Source organism: Sinohyriopsis cumingii, chromosome 6 (assembly GCF_028554795.1).
Source record: "Sinohyriopsis cumingii isolate HCF-2022 chromosome 6, ASM2855479v2, whole genome shotgun sequence".
Classification (NCBI taxonomy): domain Eukaryota; kingdom Metazoa; phylum Mollusca; class Bivalvia; order Unionida; family Unionidae; genus Sinohyriopsis; species Sinohyriopsis cumingii.
The window spans coordinates 135,667,307-135,691,885 of NC_142966.1; the positions used below are offsets into that span (position 1 = coordinate 135,667,307).

Genomic DNA, 24,579 nt, shown 5'->3' on the forward strand with positions numbered 1-24,579 from the left:
TTTACAGACTAAAGGTTCAGACATTTGTTTTTAAGAGAAAAATGAAAGAAGGAAACAATACAACAGATATTTTAATATGACTTTAATGTTTATTTTCTAGATTTAATTAAGATTATGAATCAGAATCAGTCTCCAACTCCACTGTAAAGTTTATCTATTACTTCTTCTGCTCAGGCACCTGCAAATTAAAACAAAATTGTAATGCTTAAATAAAGTCATATCATCTCAGCACTAGTTACATATGCAGAAGTCATGTTAATCAGCATTATAAAAATGTATGAAATTTTCTTCACTGCACTTGTGCTTCCCTTGCTATCGTTAAGCCATGATACAAGATAACTTTGCACTTACTTGTCATTTCTGGCAAGTGGATGGTGCAATCAATTTGCACAAAGATGAATTTATTTCATCCAAATATTTCATGTGAATAAAAATTCCAAATGGAGGCACTTGTCCGATCAGACAAGATATATGCATATTGTAGTTAGCTGGACTCTAGCTCTGATAGTCCTGGGCAATAGGATAAGCTGATTTTGTTATCAGTTTAGAAATGCATCCGCTTTGCAAATACTATGCTTTAAAAGACGAAACTGAATCCAATATTGATGAAATAAGAGTCATTTGGATTACCTTGTTTTTTATCATTCTGCGTTGGTTGGGTGCATATTTGAGGGTCTCTGATATGGTCTCTTCCATTCCATTTGCCTTTGCTTTGCCATTAGTTTTCAAGCAGGCTTCTGCATGAGTAATACAATGTTTTAAAATAAGTTTCACAACAAAGGATGCATTGCATTTTTCTAAATGCCAGCAATAATCAATGGAATATTTTTAAAACATGTACTTTGAAATGTGTCTCAAGTTACTTTATCAATTCATTTAAAAATCTCTGGCAAGTCACATGAAAAACACAATTTAAATCAAGCCATACTTACTTATCAAAGACTTTCTCATTCACATCCTTTACCTCACACAATAAATATCAGCAACACCAACATTAAATTCACACAATCAGTACAAAACCTAGGTGTTACTCTGGACAGTACTCTCACATTGCACCAACATGTCATGAACATATGCAAGGCTGCGTATCTTGAGCTGAGACGCATCAGCTCCATTCTCAGATATCTTTCAGTTGATGCCACTAAAACACTTGTGTGTTCATTACTGCTTTCAAGACTGGACTATGGTAACTCAATTCTGTCTGGTTCATCTTAATATCTACTGCAGAGACTTCAAAAAGTTCAAAACATAGCTGCTTGGATCATACTTAGAGTACCACAATCAGAGCACACCTCCCCGCTGCTCTGTACCCAACACTGGCTATCCATTCGATCCAGAATCAAACACAACATTAGTTCTCTGTGCTACGTTTCACTGACAGACTCTAGTCCAACATACCTATCCGACCTCACCTATGTGTACACACAAGCAAGATACTTACACTCCTCTTCCGACAATCATATACTCATTATTCTCACTATGAAAACAAAGTCACATGGACAGCATTCTTTTGCATACCAGGGCCCAGCAACATGGAATGAATTGCCCACTGAACTTAGACACAAAGACGCAGTGATCCCATTCAAGAGTGCTCTCAAAACTACTTATTCTGACTACAAAAACAAACTTAATGACTTAATAATGTTAACTACCTTAAATATTCTCAGCATGTTTTTTATGTTTTCTAATTTCATGGTGTTTGTTTTTGTAATCATATCATTGTGTATGTTTTTATGTTGTCTAATGTTGCAAAGCGCTTAGAGCTTCTAAAGATTAGGCGCTATACAAAGTCCTCATTATTATTATTATTATATTTAGCTTGGATGAATATTTTTTAAATCAGTGGCCATAACTAAAAAATGGGATTTTGTTTTATGATCATAAAAGTATGTTGGACACATCCATGATGTACAATGCTGTCTGACATTTCTATGCACCTAAGGTTTCCATCTCAAATATTAAAGCAAAATGCATACCGAATTTGACAGATTGATGAAAATAAAAAAAAGCAATGCTTACCATTTGAAAAGAGGCAATTGTCACTAGAATATTCTATTCAAAATGATATTAATTTTGGACACAGGGGATACCACCCCCATGTTTTCCTGACTCGTGATATGTCGGCCTATTCTGTGCACAGCTTTAAAAGATGTAATGTTTATCCATCGAGCTATAGAAATGAAATACATTTACTGTAGACTGTTTCTGTCAGCAGTTAAGTTGAGTAATTAGGTCAGGTTTATAGCTAGTTTACAAAATTCAATGTAGAATGCCAATAAATGACAAGATATATTTTTGCAAACTAAAGTGATCTTGAAAAAAGATTAGTAAAGTTTAACATTTTATAAAAAATAAGCTATTATGTGGAAAAGAAACAACAATGAAATAGGATGCAATGTGTTTACGTCTAGTTTTGGAAGGTACCGTCATAATTGTACCGTAGTTTAATGGGTGGAAAGGCCATTGAAAGGTAAGGGCAGTGCGGAGACCATCGAGTATGTTCCAGAATAGCTGAATCTTTGTAGATACATAGATCCATTCGTAACTTCAGTCCGCAAGCGAAACACTGTACTTCGTATCCCAATCCTGACTCGGGTCCGAAGTAGACAAATCCTGTTCTAGCTAAAACATACGAAGAAGGTAATCCTTCCCTATCCGTAGGCCATTTTTGAAACGTGTCCAATCGACGGGCACAATCACAATAGTCAGGTAAGAAGACTGGAAAATGGTAGGGTTTGAACTTGGAGTTCTCACTGGATTTCTCACTTGATTCTTGCTGCGGCGAAGTCATCCTTCTGGTGGGTGGCTATCCTCTTACAACCAATGTTTTATACCGACATGTCCATACGGCAAAGTAAAGTGGGTGGGAAGCCGCACTCGCTTCTGCTACACGATTTGATAGACTTTTTCCAAGGGTCGACTGACGATGTGGTGTGTGGGTAAACGTACAATCTTGTTGGGTTGATAGGTGGTCACTTTCTCTAGACTGCAAGGCTTCTTTCAATATGCCAAAGTTGACCACTCGACTGGTACGATAATTCAGAGTAAGTCCTTTCACTTTACACTTCGTGTGCACTTCTCCTTGTTTGTCCCAGTATTCGTAGCCGTAATTTTTGGGACCACCACTAACGAAACTTAGAATCTTGTCATCGGGGTGCTTGTCTGTCCAGGCTCCTAAACGGTCTCCTTCGATGTCAGGGTGCTGTTGACTCGGGTGATCGATATAAATGCAACTGTCCATGTCAAAGTACAAGACACGTTCCCCTAACAGTTCTAAAGCTTCGTACAATTTTAAGCGAGCATGAGCTGTCATGTAAGCTGCAATGATGACATTTCCAAAGGGGTCATCTTCTACAAAGTTCAGATCTTCTTCGTAATTCACCAAGATCAAATCCTCACGAACGACGTCCACGTGTTTCATGAATTTGGCTTTGTCGTGAATCATCTGAAAGTAGCGGGAAGGTTCGGTCAAATACTCCGTCTTGGGTAAACACGGTCATTGTGCCATTTTACCCCACAAGCAATTTAACATCACTTTGGCAAACGATCGCCTGCCTTCGTTTTTCTCAATGTGATTTAAAGTAATGCCTTCTTGTGCCCAGAATTTCTCTCTGAATGTCTTTTGGTCTTCGGGAGTGTGACACCAGGACAGATAGCCACTGGCTTCTTGCTCAGTTTCAAAAAGGCATCCACGTAGTCTGCGAAAATGCCTTTCTGCGTGGGGTCACCCTTGTGGAATTATTGTGTCTTGGGAAAGTGGCAAATTTCGTACACTTCTAACAGTTGGTATCCCATGTTCAGAGCTTTGAACAATTCTACGCTGACCCATGTCCCCGTCAAGGCCCGTTCTTCCTGGGTGTGATGACAAGGTTGATCTTGGTTGCACGTTTCAGCACAAGTACGGCACAAAGGAAACACAAGTTTGCCTTGGCAATGGCGAGGTAAGACGGGATGGTATAGGTTCGTGGGAGGCAAAACTTTGCACTTGATCAAGCCTTCGTATTGTCGAATGTTTTTTAGGTCGATGTGTTCGGTGAACAATTGTGGGTGCCCTGCAGGAAAGCAACAATATTTGCACACATAGGAATACAGTGAACACACGTCCAAGTATTTGATTTCTTCTCCTTTCTCTTCGTCAGCTTGGTACAGCAAACAGGTGGCATTGGTCCTTCCTCCGTACAAACTATTACTTGGGTTCAGGGGGTCCATGAACTGGTAACTTTCCATGAGGCATTTAAACTCAGGATCGGTGTTCAAACGGTGATTGTATTTGTGTTCCCACATTTCCACCACTTGCTATCCTTCCTGTTCTAACTTTAGGCGTGGCTGACAAATGGCCTGGTACAAGTCTTCCATGGTTCGTTGTAAGAACTGATTTTTAGTGCCGCGGTCAGGGTAACAGACGGGACATCCGTGAAATAAGCAACCGTTAAACTCGTACATGATCTTGGGGTTTTCTAAGTCCCAGCCATTGACCGAATGCATTCCGATGATCTTTCGCCCTGTCCGTTGCGGGCATGCTGAATCCATTTGTCTTCCTTGTCGCACAAGTAATGCAACCAGCATGGGGCTTTGACCGAGTATTGACGTTTGACATAGTTGGTCGTTTGAGGACTGATGACAGCCACGGTGTTTTCAAGCATGAATCGTTGTCGGTAGACTAAGGAACACGCTTTGGCAATGGTGCAAGCCTCTTTTAAATGATCAACCCCTCCGTGTTCCATGAACAGTTCTCGAAATTTTCCACAGCATCGCCGTAAAATGTCCATGTCGGAACGACGATACTTTAGCATTTCTTCCTGAAAGTCGAAAGGGTCGGAGGCGTGAGCCTGGTACCAAGCGTAGAAAGTTTCTCGTTCAGTACGCATGTTGTCAGGGTCGTAATAGTGAGCCTGAGGCAAATGGGGTAGAACGGCGTGTTGATTGGCTTCTGTATTGAAAAAGTGTGGAAAGTACCCTTTAGCCATTTCTGTCATTCCAAACATTTTAGGCATTCGACTCAAAGGCATGGCTAAGTAGCTCATCGAATCTTTAAACTGCACTTGTCCCACTTGCATGAAAATGATTTTGTCTCCGTTCAAAGTGATTTTAGGACGCTCGATGCCACGTTCCGTATAACATCTCAAAAGAAACTGTCCATCGTATCCGGAGAAATTGTGAGCCATCACCGTGGCATGGTGATGACAATCTCCATAATAATGTTCGATGTCCTCTTGGCTCCACGTCTTGTCGATGGGGTCTAAGACCCATTGTGTGAAATCGGCTAGTGTGTTCAGTCCTTGAAAGATTTTTTCACGCCCTCCAGGAATCTTACTGCAGTGAGGGCAATAACTCAAGATAGGTTCTTGAATCACTTCTCGCACGCTCGATGAGCCACGCAGAAATTAGGAATGTGAATACTGGTCTCTTGCATGCATTCGAAATCGAAAAAGATGAAATTGCCTTTCTTCTTCTTGTGACCATCCTCTTTCTCTGGTTGGGATTGGTATTTTTGTATGTAGCATTGGTGTTCCAAGTCCACAATGCAGTGACAAATGTGACATTTTTTCTTTCCTGAACATACGTGTGCCTTGGTACTGTTGATACATAGACCTTGTCCACACATTGGGCACAATCTCAGGAGTTGACAAGCACATTTCTTCTGTGAACCTTGCATCTTCAGATGTTGTTGGTAACAGGCAGGGCTGACAAATGTGCGCAGACAAGCAGGACAATGCACTGGTTCTTGCCCTTCGCTCAGACAGGGTTGAGAGGCCAAACATCCTGAGCATTTCGATCCACAATGTTTGTGTTGCTCTCGATTATTATAACCATCATAAGTCACATTTCTCACAGTAATATTTGTATCCCAGGAATCCAGTGATAGTGGTAATGGTATCGAAATGGTCATCGTGATGATAAAGGTGAATGTATTTTCCATCCTTAAAGTCTTTCCCTCGAAACAACAGAGACCCGCGCACTTCTTGAGGGTGCACTTTCAAGGTGTATCGTGGAGCTAGGGCATCTTGCAATTTTTGCATCTCAGGAATGCCACAGGATGTGTCTTTGGACAGGCATGCTTGTTGTAACAGAAGTTCTGCTTCATTTCGTTGTTTGGCTCGGTTCGATTTTCGAATGTTCTCCCAGGCTCTTTTCCATTCTACCGTGTCGTTCTTGTCGGCATAGGTTCATCCCACCACGATGGCTCGGGCTAAACACATGTGGTCTTGAAAATTGTTAATTTGGACAAGACTTGTTTTGGTAATGCGAAGGTTGTTGACCAATAAGGTCTTTCTGCATTGTCCGGTCCCTTGAGGAGGAGAGACGTGGGTCATGTCCAGTGTGGCTTTTCCATCGGTGATGTCAAACTGGTCATTAGATTGTTGCACGTGTTGAATCTTGTCCATGACTTTGGAAGTGGTCAATTCTGCAGGGCTGCTAAACTCGATCCAAACAGGGGATTTCAAGCCATCATGTTGTATGGAAAGTCTCAAGCGATCATCTTCTTTGGGTTGACATTGTCGCTTGAGTGTGGTGAGCAAAGAATCCCACATGTCGGTGATGAACCCTTTTGCTTTCTCTAACAGTACTTCAGACTTGAAATCTTTAAACTTCACTGTGTATTTGTAAGCCGTAGTTCTAAATTTTCTAGAGGGACGCTTTTCCGTCTCTCGAATGTCATAGTACTTTTCAGGGTTGACTAAGGGTGGTAAACTTTGTTTAGAGGGTTTGGATTCTGGTTCACTCATGTCCTCTTCAAAATCACTGGCATGAATTTGTGCCAAGACTTCAGCCCTAGTACGAGGCGATAGATCACGTTTCTGCCTCTTACTTTCTTCTTCTTTCTTCTCAAATGAATTGGATCATTTCATCTCGATAGCAAAAAGTCAAATGACTAAAGTTTAAACACCATGGATTAATTTATAGTCATAGCAGACCAGCGTATATAAAGGGTATGTGTCTTGTCCTTTCACTATTCATTTCACTCTCAAACTGAGCACAACAATGGAAGAGACTACCAAGATCGAACGTTTCATCAGAGCTTTGCGAGGGGTCATTAGAAAATTCTCTTCAGACCAGCCGAGGGACTACTCTCCTTCCTTTCAAGATAAAAGTCAAGATACTTGCTATATCTGTCAGAAGAAAGGGCATTGGTCTTCAGAGTGTCCAGACCGTCAAAAAAGAAAAAAAAGGGGTTAGAAGAGACAAAAGTCAAGATACCTGTTATTATTGTCAAGAAAAAGGACATTGGTCACCAGACTGCCCAAAAAAGAAACAAGAGGAGTCAGAAGAAGAGAGGGATTCTTCAGAGGAAGAGGAAGAGGAAGAAGAAGAGGAAGAAAACAGACAGGTGAAGAAAAAGAAACAGGAGAAGAAAAGAAGGGAAGAAAGTGAAGAGGAAGAGGAGGAAAAGACTATGACGGTGAAGAAATTAAAAAAACAGAGAGTGAACAATGAGACAGAATAAGTCTATGAACTTTTTAAAGTGCTCTGTTGTGAATTGTGAATTGTAAATATTTATAAAAGAATAAATTAATTATAAAAGGTAAGTGTCTTTGGGTTTTGATTTTAAAATAAGAACCTACACTCACGCACACTCATACACAGACAGGTACTATTGGGTAAAATGGTTTTTATTAGTTATTGGCAATTGAAAGCCTATCTCTTTTCGAGAGACGTGGATGGCCCTGAAAAGGGCCTTTTTTGGTGTAAGGGGTGAGTTTAAACAATCAACTTTAACTGTCTTAAGCCTTTGCCATGGCCAAGGCCTACTTCTGGACTGCGTACTGTTGATGATGATTTCGTTGAAATCACTAAGGATGGTGCAGTAGGCGTAGTCACAGGGTTGGAGTGTTTAGCTTGGGAAGGTCGTATTCTCTTCGGCCGTAATAAAGAAGTCTGATACATCTGTTTCAGACTTCTTAACTAAAATGTCTAACAGTACCGTGACCGTTTGATTTTGACACCCTTGTTTCTTTGCTGCTGCGTCTTCTTCTTCTTGTTTTTTTCTTACCTCTTCTTCTTGCTGCTGTTGCTGTAGGAGAAAAGCTTGTTCCGCTTCCTTTTGCTGTTGTATAAATTTCTCCAATTCTTCTTTCTGTCTCTGTCTAAAATTTTCCATGTGCGGTAATGAAGGAGAAGGTGACGAAGGTTCAGGAACAAATTCTTGCAAGGTAAAAAAATCCACAAAATCCCAATTCACCTCTTCTGAAAGTAAGTCTGGGTTCCCTTGGGTAGTCTCCACCATCAGTGCACCCAAACTGATCGTTTTCTGAGTTTCCGTCATGTTGAAAAACTGTCGCTTAGATTGACTACGCACAGGCGCTAGCGAATCTATATAGACTATGTGACGTCACAGACTACTCTCTTCGGATTGGACGTGGGCTGACTGAATTTTGTAACGCGTGTTTGGATTGGTCAACAAACTCAATCCGTTTCAATCCTTCCTCCCCCTATAAATAAGTACAGTTCACTGCATTCCTTCACCTGTTACTCAGCACCCCAACATGTGGACCGATGTACAATCTTTAACGCTTGTGTCTTCGATGATGTTCCGGACGGACATATCAATGTATGTCCGATCCAACTGGACAGTTATCCACAGGACAGACACCAGCCTGTGGATGCGAAGAATCTTATGTGGAGCATCAAGGATGCCTCAAAAGAGTCTTAATCTATGGTCCTGCAGTCAGGCACAGCCTAAGGTCAAGAAGAAGATGTCACAGATGCCCTTTATGTTAAGGGTATATTAACATAAAACCAAAGGCCCTTTTCAGGGCCATTCCTATCTCTCGAAAAGATCTTGACTTTCAACTGCCTACCCCTTTTTTTATTTTTTTGTTTAAAAAAATAATAAAAAAATAGAGACCCCTCCCTGTTTCAATTTTCGCCTGTTCCATTTTCATAGACCCATCAGGTCGGGACCTTATTAAAATAGGGTCCCGACCCTGTTCCATTTCCCCTAGTCCCAAGACAGTCCCACGATTTATTCCCCATGTTCAATTTCCCTTGTCCCTAGAGTGAATAGTTTTTTTTCTTTCTCCCATGTTAAATTCCCCTTGTCCCTAGAATGGATATTTTTTTTTCTCCCATGTTAAATTACATAGTCCCCAGAGTGGATATACCCTTTTTAACATGGAAGTTCCCTAGTCCCTAGACCGTCCCTATTCACTACTACCATTGTCATTACCAGCCTGAAACCCAATTTAATGCCATTTGTATAAATTCATTTCAAATAAATATTATGATATAGTTGAAGTGTAAAGTCAAGCAAGTATTCTGTTTGCAGATTTTACATTTTAGATATTATAGTAAAGTCATATTTTCTCTTGTTTAGTAAACTTTATTGCAACTGGTTCCAAAATAGTAAATCTTATTTAATGTTCATTCACCAGAATAGGTATTAATACAATCCCGAATTAACTGTATGGTACTAAAATATACCCTGATCTTGTGTGAGATTGTAATATACAGAACTATACCTCAAGACAACAATAATATATTGAATTTATATTGTATCAAGACTGTCATGGTTATGAACTCCAACTTTATTCAGGTTTTTTCATAATAAATGATCATCTTGTGCTATGGTTGAAAAGAAATCAAAGTTCAGTTTAACTCCATTCTCTCCACATTTGTAAGTTGTTAAGAGGCATACTCATCCTCAGTGTTATAGTAAAATGTAATCTTATTTGGATCAATCTTGGTGGTGTAATATATGAATGGAGAAAGAATATTATCATCCAGATTAAAATATGTTTTATTCAGACTCTACTAAAATTTTTAGTTGGATATGGGTTACGGAGCCTGATGTGTACGAACAAGGCAATGTGTACCATGACCTTTTTAATTTAACATTTTAAACTCCTGCAGAAGAAAGAGATTTTTTAGATCCATTAATCTGTATTAACAAAAACATTTCTTCAGTATGATTTTCAATTACTTAGTATTGACAAAACTCATATTTTAAAGTTGTTGTTTTTTTGTGTTTGGTTTGGCCTTTTATGGTAAACCAACACAAGTAAGTTATTTAGTGCCAAGGCACTTTAAGTATAGTGCCTTGCCCAAGGACACACCATGGTAGCTAACCCAGGTTGGTCTGATGGTAGAATTTGAACCTACCTTATTTCACAGGTCCAGAAAGCTAACCACTGAGCCACTACAGCTCCCCATCTTATAGTGGAATGCTGGTATACTTTATGATCAAGAAGGATGGGTTGGGGTATGCATGTTGCATCTGAAAAAAGTGATGGAATTTTTGTTTACATAATATTTTAGTCATACAATATGAATCATTTTCTATAGATTTAAGATGTATCAGATCAAGTTAAGAAAAATCATATATTCTGTTTCCTGGGAATGTACTAAAATTCACTGTTATTGTTTGATTTTTTGGTAGTAAGCTTACTTGGTATTTTTTTCTTTTTAACTTGAATACCTAATTTGTTAACATCCTATTCTAAATCTTCAGAGTTCTGTCTATTAAGTGACAACTGTTGATACATGTAGGGAAGTTTTTGTTTATATCTTTTGATTTTTGTGATTCTGGAAGTTGCAGTATTTGTTGTTGTATTATAACCATTTCAGTAATTTAATGAATGCAGAGTATACTGCTCTATAAATGAAATTTAAGTGAAAATAATGTAAAAGTATGTTTCACTGCAAATATAAATTGTTTAAAATAATATATCATTTATCATATGACTATTCAATTGTGGTAACTAGTATTCCATCCAATATCTATATATTAAAATATGTCTTTTCATACAGCTGGTGATCATTTAGATACAAGTCCAATTGAACATAATCAAATTATCAATGCAGGTGTTTTTATTAGTAGTAGTATTGCAAGTATAAGTGTTAGTATTAAGATTTCATATACAGGTATGATAAGTGTATCATAATGTTTAAATGATGCTCCTTGTTACAACATAAAATATGTTCATTGAAACAAATGGTTCACTGGTAAATTGGCAGCAAAGGTCTTCACTGAATTATGTTGCATAAACTATTTTACAATAAAACATATATGATGCATCTCAATTATGATGAATGTGAGGAGGAGGATTAATAATAATGCAATTTAAGTTATCTTCATAACATAAGTTCTAGCAGATGTGTAATTTTTATGTGGTTCATCATCAGTTTGAAACTGGTCTGTGATTTCTGGATCTGGACATACCTGGTCCCCTGCTGTTGTGCTGCTATGGTCTTTACAGTTCATTAGGATATCAGTTACACTTGGTTTACATTTAGAACCCCATGGGATGGAATGCCCAGTTTGAAACTGAGAGAATGGTTAATTATCCATAATATAACTCCTGCAGTTATTATTAGGTTTGATATCAAGGTCTTTCTTTAAAAGCTTTTCAACTCAGGTTCTGTTCTACCATACAGATAAATAAAGTCAAATTCAAGGCTTTCAGATTTGTCCAGTTTGTTTCATGTGTTGCAGCAGACAGACTGTATATTGCCACTGTACCATATAAATATCAGTGCTTAGTCTGCTCTCAGTTGCTGTGGTTTGATTAGTTACAAGTGTCATCACATGTGACTAATTATTGACCAATGTAATGAAACTTGTATAATTAGAAGGCTGTATTTAAAAACTCTAAAGATCTTAAAAAGAAAATTGGATCGGGGTAAGTAAAACCTTTTACTTTGACCATTTGGCTAGAAAATAATTTTCAATAAGTTTAAATTGGATAATAGTAATATAATAATTAATTACACAAATCAGAATAAAAGCTATTTGCATATCCCCTTACAGCTGTTGCTTTTTCATAGTACTAAGTAGAATAAAGTATAGTTAAGACAGATAAAGAAATATCCCGTCATATATACCTTACATCAAATAAAGAAACTCAAGATGGATAACAACAAAATTAATGTCACATCATCAAATAGTTATCTCAGCTGCCTGGTCAACCTAAAGGCAGATAAACTAAGGCAAACTTACTCCGAAGCAGTCTCATCCCCCCTAAGAGAAAAACGACAGATACAGTTCTTAACGCCAATTTTCAACTCGACCCCAACTGACTCGATGAGTAGACTCTACCTGTCACCAAGCGTAAACGAGAATGTGGACAATCTACCGAGTAACCGCAAAACTACATCCGACATGAGTACCCAAACTGAGGAACAATACTCAACAAGCACAAAAACAACCCAGACCACGCTGGTTAAAAACACTAGCAGCCAGGGGACTCAAACTGAGAACCTACTAGATGAAACAGAACGCCCTCACCCTACCACAAATAAAGCAGTCACACACGACTCAACAAAAGGTAAGAATAATAGGAAAACCAAATCCCAAATACCAGTTAGAAAGAATAAGGAACACACTAACTGTCAATACAAGACCCAGCAAGCCGGTTATGGACAACGAAACAAAGTCAGCTAAAGAGACAAACACCAGGGAAAAAAGACCAGTCTGCAAAATATCCAAAAGAAGAAACACCCCGCTGAACTGACTCTCTTCGTCAAGGGAGTAAATTCTAAAATAACGAAGTTAGCCTTTAAAACCATAGCATGGCAATTGAACAAACATCACCAAGGAGAATTCACGCTTAAAAGCACTAGAGACGACTTGCTGATAATCAAATGCACCACTGAACAACAGATTGCCAAATATATGGAAATTGAAAGAATAGGCCAAATAAATGTTCAGGTCACTAGACACAACAGAACAAAACAACACATAGACCCAAACCCACCAAAAACACACAACAAAGGAGTCATATACGTATCAACTCAAAATAAAACCAATGAAATAGTAGACTACATAAGGAGTAAAGGACAGGAAGTAGAGAAAGCAATCCGCCTAAAAACAAGAAGGGGAAAGGATAGCACTGCAGTGGTACTCTTTTTTAAGGGCGCCACCCCAGAAACTATCAAAATAGCCGAAAAACTCGAGGCTAAAAAAATTTTTGCTTTCAAAAACAAACCACGGTTCTGTGGCAACTGCAAAAATTGGGGGCATTACTCTAAGAGTTGCGGAAACCTATTCCGGTGCAATCAATGTGGTCTTCACCACCCAGACCGGAAAACATGTAGCGCCACCAATCAGCACTGCGCTAACTGTAGTGGTAACCACAAACCAAACCACGCAGAATGCCCCAGGGCTCTTAGAGAAGCCCTAATAGTCGAATATATGATCTGCCATGGGGTAAACTATAAGCAGGCCAAAACAAAAATCAGGATACCAAAAACAAAATAAATAGGTAGCACCCTCACTGGTAGGAAACACGCATAAAATGAAAACAACAGTAAATTAAACAAACTATTAAGACTTTTTGCACTAGAGATGGATTCCAGAGCAGAAATCAAAATATGGCAATGGAATGCACGCGGCCTTAGGGCCCACGCTGACCAACTAAATAACAAAATACTTGAACAGGAAAGAAAACCAGATGTTATATGCATACAGGACACCCACCTAAATGATACCTCACGTATCGCAAACATCATAGGCTACAACACCAAATACCTAAAGCATCGATCCCCCACAGCAAGAGGAGGGGGGTTAGCAACCTTTGTTAGAGATGGAATTACATCAGAAATGCATAAATTAACAGATAGTAGACCGCCCAATGACTTCGAAATACAGATAGTCAAAATAACCGCTCAAACTAAGCAGGTACTAATCGTTAACCTCTATGAAACAAATGAGCAGCGCAATTTAAGTGCAGATGAAACAATCAAAATGATTAAAGACTGTGGAGAATGGGTGGTAATATGCCGGGACTTCAATGCGCACAATGAACTATGGGGGAGTCAAAAGACGGACATTAAAGGAAAAATTGTAGAAAAATGGGCACAAAAATGCAACTTAGTTTTTCTAAACAACGGAATGCACACCCGGACAGATGACAGAACAGGCCACACATCAGCAATAGACCTATCTCTATGCACACCAAGATTAGCAGGCATTTCTGATTGGCAAGTTGATGAAAGCGACCCTATGGGAAGTGACCATTACCTTATAAATATAGAAATACAAATTAGAATACCTCAAAATAAAGCGTCCTTCACACCAAGATGGAAATACGAACAGGCCAACTGGATTAGGTTCAAACAGATAGGTGACTCAATCAACCCAGAAACCATATATCACCGGGACATTGACACCTTTAATGACAAATTAATAGAAACCATTAACACAATGGCCCAAGAAACAATTCCTAAAACTAAAGGAGTAGCACCCAAACCCACGGTGCCCTGGTGGAATAATGAATGTAAAATAGCAATTAAAGAGAAAAAAAGAGCTCTAAACAAATTCAAAAGAACTAAAAACAATAGGGACTTTAACTACTACAAGGAAAAGGAAAAAACTGCCAAACAAACTATTATGATAGCTAAACAAAACTCATGGAGAGAATTCTGCTCAAAACTAGATATTAACACAAAATCGAAGGAGGTGTGGCAAAGAATTAAAAAAATGAGAGGCAAAACTAAATCAATAACCCCCAACATACCTGGACAAAACAACAAACATAAGGCAGAATTATTCGCAAACTATTTCGCCAACATGTGTAGCAATACCAACTTAGAGGATAAGTTTAAAAATCATAAAAGGCAATTTGAGGAAAGCAACTCTGACAACATAAAGGAAGCAGGAAATAATGACGGCCCACTAAACCTTCCGTTTACAGAAGCCGAATGGAGAAAGGCCCTCGCCGGCAAAAAGACCACATCCCCCGGGGAGGACACTTTGGGGTATGAAATGTACAAGAACCTACCCAAAAAACTTTTCACAATTGCACTTAACCTCATTAATAAAATATGGGAAACCGGTACCATACCTATAAGATGGAAAAAGGCAGTAGTGGTCCCGATTCTTAAGCCTGGAAAACCCTCAAGCGATATAAAATCATACAGGCCCATATCACTAACAGACAATATATGTAAAATAATGGAAATTATGGTAAACAACAGGCTGAAATACCATTTAGAAAGCAAAGGACTACTAGCTAATACACAGAGCGGGTTTCGCAACTACCGAAGCACAATAGACCAACTCATGAGACTAGAAACCGCTGTCAAATTAGCATCTAGAGAAAAATTTTAAAAATCCAGATATGTTACAGCCATCTTCTTAGACATGGAAAAAGCATATGATCTAATGTGGACTAAGGGACTGATAAGTAAACTTAAACCATACGGAATAACTGGCAATATATACAAATTTATTGCTAACTTCCTAACCGATAGAAAGATACAAGTCAGACTAGGACAAGACTACTCCGAACGATACAAACTGGAAAATGGCACGCCACAATGAAGCGTGATCAGCCCAACTTTATTTAATATAATGATAAACGACCTGGAAACAGCGGTAAAACCCAACCACCTTGACTTATCCCAATTCGCCGATGACAGCGCCGTATGGAAAACTGGCAACCCGGCCAGCAGAGAAACGACCAAGCACCTACAAAAAGGACTAAACGATATAGGAAATTGGACAGATAAATGGGGATTTAAATTGTCACCTCTAAAAACAGTAGGCATAGTTTCCAATCCGGGGGGTGGCCACCCCCCACCCACTCCAAACTTAACCCTAAAGGGGGTACCCATCAAATTCGAAAAACAAGCAACACTCCTAGGTATGGTATTCGACCACGAACTCACGTGGGCAGCTCATATCCAAGAACTCGTAACGAAGTGCAAACGAGACATCAACCTCCACAGAAACCTCAGAGGGGTGAATTGGGGGGTTGATCAAAAAACACTCGTTACCCTATATAGAGCACTTATAAGAGCAAAATTGGACTACGGTTGCCAGGTATATGGAGCGGCGAACGCCACGTTACTAAAGAAACTAGACACAGTCCAATCAAAAGCGCTAAGGGTATGCACCGGCGTCCTAAATGGTACCCCCACACAAGATATCTTAATAATAGTAGGAGAACCCCCGCTAGACCTAAGGCGGAAGGAATTGATGCTGCGATACTCGACTCGAATATCAATACACCAACCCAACCACCTCACGCTACAAGCCCTCTTAGCATGCGACAAACCATTCGATACAAAAGGAAAAAATAAAAAAATACCTAGTGGGAAAATAATTATAGAATTAAAAAGGAAATTTCAAATCGCAAATATCAACCCAGAAAAAATAAGGTACTACCCAGACCCCCCGTGGACCTGTCCCACACCACAAATAGATCTTAGCTTACGTAAACTAGGACAAAAACAAAATGACCCGATAGGACTAAGAGCATCAATACTAACGTACATTGACAACAAATACGAGACATACACGCAAATCTTCGCAGATGGATCAAAAACCAAAAATCCAAATAAAACTGCAGCAGGGATAGTGATCCCAAAATTAGATGTCACCGTTGGAAAAAGACTCCCAGACCAATGCGCTATATACACGGTAGAATTCATGGCAATACTAATGGCATTAACATACATCAAAACATACCCCACAACTAAGGCAGTCATTCTAAGCGACTCTTACAGTGTACTACAATCGTTAGCAACGGACCAATCCAAGAGCAGACCTAATATGATTAATCATGCAAGATCGCTACTTAAAGAGATTGAAAAAAACAACAAACACGTTGAATTCGTATGGATACCCTCTCACATCCATAATCCCAGGCAATGACAAAGCAGATGCAGAAGCAAAAAACGCCACAAACGAACCAAAAGCCCAAAATATAGCATACAGCGTCACTGAAATCAATAACATGGGACAAGATCAATGACATGTGGCAAGAGCTATGGGAAAAATCGGATGCAAACAGTCTAATACACACGATGATGAAAAAAGTAAGTAGAAAAGTCGAAAGTCCGACCTTCAAAAATCCATACGATATAACAATAATAAATAGAATAAGAACAGGTAAAACACTATTGGCAGGATGCGCAGGAAAACACATAAAAAGGGGACCAACCGAAAACTGCCCCTACTGCCCAACTCCAGAAACAATCGCACACTTAATAAATATATGCCCCAAATACAACCAGGAAAGGGCCGAACTAAAATCTCAACAGGAACAAATAGGAGAACGGTGGACATACCCGGAGTTACTTGTGGCAAAAAACAATAACATAGGAATGACCTATAATAACATCATGACATTCATTAACAAAATAGGCAAAAGGGGACAAATCTAAACCGAATGAAGGGTTGGGTATAAAGAGAGACCATGTAAAGAAATTAAAACCAATAAACCTAAAAGATCGAACCCAAAAAGAAAAAAACCAATCAAAATATTACAAATCACTGTTTGGGAATTGTGACGGCCGGCTCGGGCTAGTGGGTTCACAGACTGACACCGCCGCTCATAACCCGAACAATAAAAACCAGATAAGGACGAATATTACAAAATCACTGTTTTGGAATTATAATGGCATGCTAGGCCCCGTAGGTTCAAAAAAATAAAAAAAAAAAAATATAAAAAAATAAAAATAAAAAAAATATACATTAAAATAAATCACAAATAGCTAAGCTAAACAAAAATAACAGGTAAATAGCCAAGTGGTCAAAGCGAAGGGAAACAAAGGCAATCAAACCACCTCCCTCGAAGAAAACATCTCACGGCGAACATGGCAGTATCAAAAGGACGAGAAGACCAAAACAGAAACGGACACGGGATAAGGCAGAAAGAGCTGAAATAAAGAAGAGCAGGAAAAGGCACAGAATGAAGTTAAACGTCCTAAGGCAGTAAAAGAAGAAAGAACAGGACACTTGCAGACCTTGGGGAATGAAGGCAGAAACAATGAAAAGAGTATGCCTCAAATAATCAAACCACCCCCACCCCCCAGTATGAAAAGAATTGCCTTCCCGAAATCAAACAAAATAAATAAGGCCACCCCCCCCACATCTACTTATAAGTGTGAATGAGAAAGTGAGCGTGAATGTGTGTTGTCGGGATATGTGGGAAAAGCAGAAAAACGAACAAAAATGTCTATAGCCATCACACAAATATAGCATACACACTCCCTACCCACCTTTTTTTTCTTTTCTTTTCTTTTTTTTTTTCTTTTTTACAAACAAATTTTACCACATAGGGCTTTCATTCTGACCCACGAAAGCCCTCTTTTGACCAACAACTTACTGGCCCTGAAACACACTGATTGGTTTAAAGCCACACGTACGAAATACTTAACCAAATTGAGATCTCCAAAACAAAATAAAGGGCTACTAAAAGCCTACTAGATGTGAAAAAATTTCCGGAAAATTCAAGTACGCAAAGTACACAAAATTTAATAGACCTTACAAAAGATAGGAAAATTCACAACTCAGGAATATCTGAAGCGTATGTGACAATCACATGTTTGGCAAGATAGTACAGGAATAGCCCAATAAATATAGGGAACTGGGCATTGATTGCAACGAAAATTTAATAATACTGCTGCTGGTGTGCTTCGGTTACTGCCTGAAATGAGAGAGGAAGGAGATGCAGGATGCAGAAACAGACCACCAACGGAGTACAACGATGGAGAAGGTTGCAGCGACGAGAGCCTGGGCGGGACCTTTTGGGGCACCTGGGCTTCGGCTTGCTTGCTTGGGGGCATTGTATAAGTTAATCGCTAAATTCAAAAAGTACACAAACGTGTACAAACTAAACAGTCGCACATACCGAAAGGTGCACGTGACTTTAATCCAATGAATGAATGAAATGTGTGCTAGAGGGTAGGGTTAACAGTTATACTCCCAATTATGTTTGTGATGAGCAAAAGCAGCTGCACAAATTTGAGCTTTTAGTTTGGTTCTGGTAGGGTCAAAGGATGCAGGTACATTTTACATTAATTTTTTACTAGAAATAGCTATTTTCAATATTTTTCTGTGACAAGGCAACTAAAAGAATCAGTATGTGCCTTATGCATGAATAAAGTTCACTAGTACTATAACAAATTAGCATACTTTTCATCACCCCTCTACCATCAAGATTTTTTTATATTTACCTCTGTAGCAGACACAAATAAAAGTCGGCAGCTCATTTGCAGACTAAGTTACGCATATGATCTCCAATGCTCATCTAACTGTGACAGGCAGTCACCAACAAGCCAACCTATTTCCATGCCTAACTCAAAGTAAATCTGAACCACATTATAGATTTAGCTTATGTGTAAATTTATAAATGCTAGGCTTGTGATAATTAGGTTCATGCCTTCTACCTTAAAAATTAGAGGGATGTCAAAATACGAAACTATCCAGTGAGACCTATGATGTTAATTTTAATCCCTATGGGATTTGTGACATAAAAAACCCAAATGCTTTATGTATTAAAAGGTAACTAATGGGGGCAGGATCTGCAGTGAATCAATGGTTAGTATGCTAGACTCCTGATAAAAATGTTTGTGTTAAAATCCTGTTATCAAGTCAACCAGGTTACCTACTGCAATGTACCCTTGCCTTACTCCAATTCCCTCAGTACTCAGTAAACAACTAGTGTTGCTGTACATAACAAAACCAGTCCATATTGATTTTACATATTTTACTAAATCCTGACAAAAATAATTCTCTAAATAAAGAATGATTAATATGTGATGGTCTCGCATGTAATCAAACTCTTCCAAGCTTTTAATGATATGAACCGATTTATCAATGTTTATCAAATTTGCATGAAAAACTATTTCTTATTTGTCATCAAATATGTTCAATGTTTTGATCATATAAGCATTTCTGCTACATTAAATCAAAATAATCTTTTTGTCAGAAATAGAGCCCTTATAGTATTTGCAAGGTCAACCAATCAGATGCAGAATTTGAGTTTAATATGAATGAATATTTTTTTACAAAATTGCTCTTTTGCTATATCTTGATGAGATAAATCTATTCACCAAGTCTGATGAAATTAATGAGAAATAGTTTTAAGAGCAGTAGCAAGAATGGCTAGTGAGATGTAGAACCACCACATTATATGCATAGATTTTGCTTATAGCCTCAGACATACAAGCAAATAATTAAACAAGTCAGATCTAAATTGGATCATAAACACTGTTGTGCAAATCATAAGAAACTCTGCCAATCAGATGCAAGGTCACTTCACTACCATACCTTTATCACACTCATAATAAGCATCATTGTGAAACTTGACTCTATAAGCCCAATGGCCAAGCATGATCAAACTTGAATCAGCAGTAGTGGTTATAACCTCATGTATTTGTATGTATCTTCACTTCTTCAATCTAGATCTCATTTATATAAGCATGTATTCTACGTTTAGTAAAAACTGCACTACATGTATAAATATTGCATGCGGTGGTAACATACTCAGATGAAAGATCACCTTATTATTATTAATGGTTAACACTCATCAAACTTCAAGGACAACTTAATGATTTTAGCCTATATTGTGGAAGTATGGCTTTTAGGCTGGTTAAAAAACTCAACTAATCTTATACATGATCACATGTATATACTTGGATTTTCCTCATTATTAGATTTATCCAAGATGTTGATTTAAGCCCAAAACCAAGTTTTATATAAACAAATTGATCAGAACTATGGACTCCAAAGTAGCTAATTTCTTACTGTTGAAAGACAGAAGGGGATGTGAAATAAATAACACACTCTGGACCATTACATAAACCCACTTAGCCTTTTGACCAGTTGAGATAAAATATCAACAATAATGTTAAATAAGATTGATAAATTATGTTTTCTCACATTACCTCTAGCCCTTTTCAACATGGATGGTATTTTTCTTCCACATATGTCAGCTCTTAATTAGTGGCCCTTTCCCATCATGAATGTTGTAGGTGAAACTCTCAGAATTAGGCTTTTTAATTTATATCTGTAGAAGAAAAAAACTATTGGTCTGCATATATCAATGTCACCATTTCTGTATTAGATTAAAATACCATATGTGTGTGTGTGTGTGTGTTAATTTTAGAATTTAAGCAAACTTGTCTCTATGCGTTTATTTTAAAACTGATGATGATAACACATAACAGGTTCAATGGATAAAATGTTATTTCTTACTTCTTACAACTGCTCATTATATCTGAATTTACATTCAATGTTTGTTTTAATTAACATATTTGGGATATTGGGCAAATTATTTATTTTGTAGTTTATCATTATATCATTTACCAGTCTTTTATCATTCAAATATGTAATATAGTACCATTATACTGACTTCATATTCTATATGATATCCCAGCAATACATATTAAGAAGATAAGTGCAAATAAAAATGTTCAGAATGTAAAATTTACTCCAAGCTCAAAGAAGATCAGCAAAAGATAATATCCAACAAATTACCAAACAAAAAGCGAAGTTAACGCAGTTACCTTTATTATGATGTCTCCAACACCAACGGTACTGTACAGCTACGTCTTCTGAGTTTTACCGTCATCTTGTCTTTCAAACCAGAATTAATTTCTTGAGCTCTTACAAAATGAAGAAACTTTTAAATACTATAATTTAAGCAGCTTCTTTACATGCCATCAGATAAATTATGGCACAGTGTTATGTCTGTCAGCAAAACGCAACTTCACATTTGGACGGCGCGCTGTGTGGGCATCGCCGACACAGCAACTGACATGAATTCTCTATTAGCAGACAATGATTCGGAATAAATCCTTCGCAAATCTAACATTCTCGATTTTTCATAGTTCCACTTTTCATTGTTGCATCTGTTTGATTGTACAATTGCTAATGATGTTCAATGAATCAACTTCAATTCATCTGCTGTCTGAAATCCCGGTTCAGTTGGTATTTTCTTCCGCGCATGATGCCGTGTAAATAAAAGATACGGTCGACATTCAAAGTGGTTTAGGTTAATTTATTATTTTTCTTTATTAAGGTCATTTGCAGAAAGTGTTTCGCTAGGGTGAGAAAAAAAAATATAACAAAAAGAAAACTTTCTTTTCCAACGCTAATACTGTATATATTTCAATTTGTGATTGATGCTATAAATAAAAAAAAATGATAATAAAGCATTTTAGCCCGTGGCTTCGGCACGGCACTCGTTTTTGTGGGTTTTTTAAAATGTTGTTAGTGTTGTTTTGGGGTTGTTTTTTGTGTGTGTACCACACTAAAAAACATACCAGGTATTAGGCCTAACGTAGGAAAAGAAATTATCCTCTATTTATTACTATTCTTACTGTCAAATGACGCAAAAGTGATCAAATTGCTATTAAGATTTTGTTTTGTATAACACTTACCGCTCGTTTTCCTCGAGATAAAGCAGCCACTTCAAAATGATTATAAAATCTGTGACAGATGAAAAACGTGGTTTAAATAATTCGTAATCGCCTGCCTTAAAATACTGTAGGAATTTGCTAATGTATTTCATGGCCCTCGTTTGAATAGATACCAACGATCATGTATATCGACCAAATTTTGTATATTCCTGCCCACAATCATGTATTTTGTATTAAACCGTATATTACACGAGCGCTCTGTGGCAAACTCGGGGGGGGGGGGGGCGGGTCTCTATTATACCCAGAGGCGTAGCTATGATATTTTGCGCCCGGGGACGAACTATAAAATTGGCGCCCCGGCCCCCTCCCCGTTTAATCACATTTTTTAATATTACACCTTGTTTACTTATTATAATGTAACGTTGTAAGCCTCATTTTGGCGCCCCTGTACCTTGGCGCCCGGGGACATATGTACTCCCCTTCCCCCCCCCCCCCAGCTACGCCTCTGATTATACCTGCTGTATCAGTTGAGAAATATATTGAACAGATCAGGCCCCAATACTCTCGCTCTGAAAAACATTAAAATAATTATATGCAGAATATCGGTAGGTCTCCCTCTTGCCAAAAATGTCAGCACCATATATATTTTGCAAGTAATGTAATGGGTATAATAACACACACACACACACACACACACACACTTTTTTTTGGGGGGGGGGCAACGGACAGATGCCCCCATTTCCCAAAAAAAATAAAAAGTATTTTATATTTGTGTATTTCCCCCTCAGATGTGTTCTACGTTTTATTAAAACAAAATTTTATATAAAAAATTTAGTTTTTAGAATTTTTGATGGGGTATTTATGTTTCCATAGTGTTATCTAAAGGGTTGTTCGTCCGAGTCTGGTTTCCCTCACCTTGCTCGAAGTTCATTCCCTTGAAATGTTTTGTAACCTTTGCTATATGTCGCCTAGGTCTCAGTGTTTGCTATATGTAATGGTGTTATATTGTGTGTATGCTATATTTTCTTTATGTTTGAGACAGCAAGTATAGATCAAATATCTTTCCCAGTTGTATTTCTTCCTTTATGATGTTATATTGTATCTTTTAATTTGTTTTATGGTTTTCTAATTTTGACGATGGAATGGTGTACTATTTAGATTTTGTTTAAAAAAAATAATTTCCTATTTTATTATTCGAGTGATAATATGTGTCGTTCCTCATAATAGTCTTTAAAGATGTTGATAGGTAGGTTACGCTCGATCCAAGGTTCACGCTTCTTTATTCTCTATGTGTTTTTCCTGGGTCGCGTTAGGCCTCCTTTATTTAGTTTATCTGATTATGCTTTATTGAAAGATCCAAACGTATTTATGAGACCACATTATTCTATAGTGGTCAACCATGCAGTGCGGGAGAAGTTAGTAGGGTTTTAAACTAAGTGTTATACAGTATGTATTTGTGTCTTTATTTTGTCTGTTTATGTTCTACATTGGGTGTTTTCAAAGACTCATGATGGGCCTATGCACTTCACTGAGCCCTGTGACTTAGCCCCATGATGTCATCGCCATTTACTTCCCCCTTATATTTTCCCTGTATCCCTTCCTATATATGTCTTTAGAATTTTCTTTCAGAGAAAGAAGAAAAAAAATTAAATTACAAAATTCTTTTATTTTTTTCTTTCTTCCTTTCTTCCCTTTTCTCTTTTAAAAAAAAAAAGTTATATGGGTTTCTTTGAAATATTTGAAATAGAATTTGAAATTTTCTTTGAAATATGGCTGTTGTGGGGTGCGAGGAGGGGGTATGGGTATGGCATCAGCTCGCAATTGCGCTACGCGACCCTTCGGTCTGTAATACCTATTCCTCCCTCCCCCTCTCTCCCCCAATTCCAACATCAATTGCGTTATATCAACCTGACGGTAAGTATCTATTCGTCGTAAGACGTACTGAGTTCTTGTTGTGGTTAATATTCTTATTTTTACCACGTATCTTATTTAAAAATCTTTATCACCTGTCCACAGGATATCATCGTAGTTACTATATAGTCTATACATTTTAGAACGATTTTGTTTTCGTAGTCTAAATCTATGAATAAAATGTTATTTTTGTTATACTTATATTTTTTGCAAATTTTCATTATTAACTTTATCCTATTATGTTTAGTTTTATCACATTGGACAATCGTATGTAGTTTGGTGAAGTTCGCTGTTTTACATAAAGGGCATTTCGGCATTATCCTCAGCATACGATGTTTGATTGTTTCTTCGCCTGTTAGCCAGGTGTTGTGCAGGTATTTAAAAATTATACTTTGTGTTTTGACAGATCTTATTTTCCCCAATTTTTCCCATTTTTTTGTCCAATTTACACCCTCAGTTGTCCTGCTCTACTCTACATTTTATATTTTTGGTTACCTCCTCCCTAATCCAAGCGTGACTTTTACTTATTAAATTTTGCATAAATCTGTTTTGTCTCTATATTTTAAAATTAGTTCT

General features: G+C 37.8%; 1 long non-coding RNA gene across 1 annotated transcript; it reads right to left on the reverse strand.

The window, feature by feature from the left end:
- Positions 1-67: 67 nt before the first annotated feature.
- Positions 68-21,820, reverse strand: LOC149798057 (uncharacterized). The gene is made up of 5 exons (XR_016421953.1): positions 21,238-21,820; positions 20,617-20,738; positions 10,102-10,216; positions 631-737; positions 68-178 (listed from the first exon to the last, which is right to left on the reverse strand). It is a non-coding gene; the product is annotated as an uncharacterized LOC149798057 (long non-coding RNA).
- Between the last annotated feature and the right edge of the window lie 2,759 nt (positions 21,821-24,579).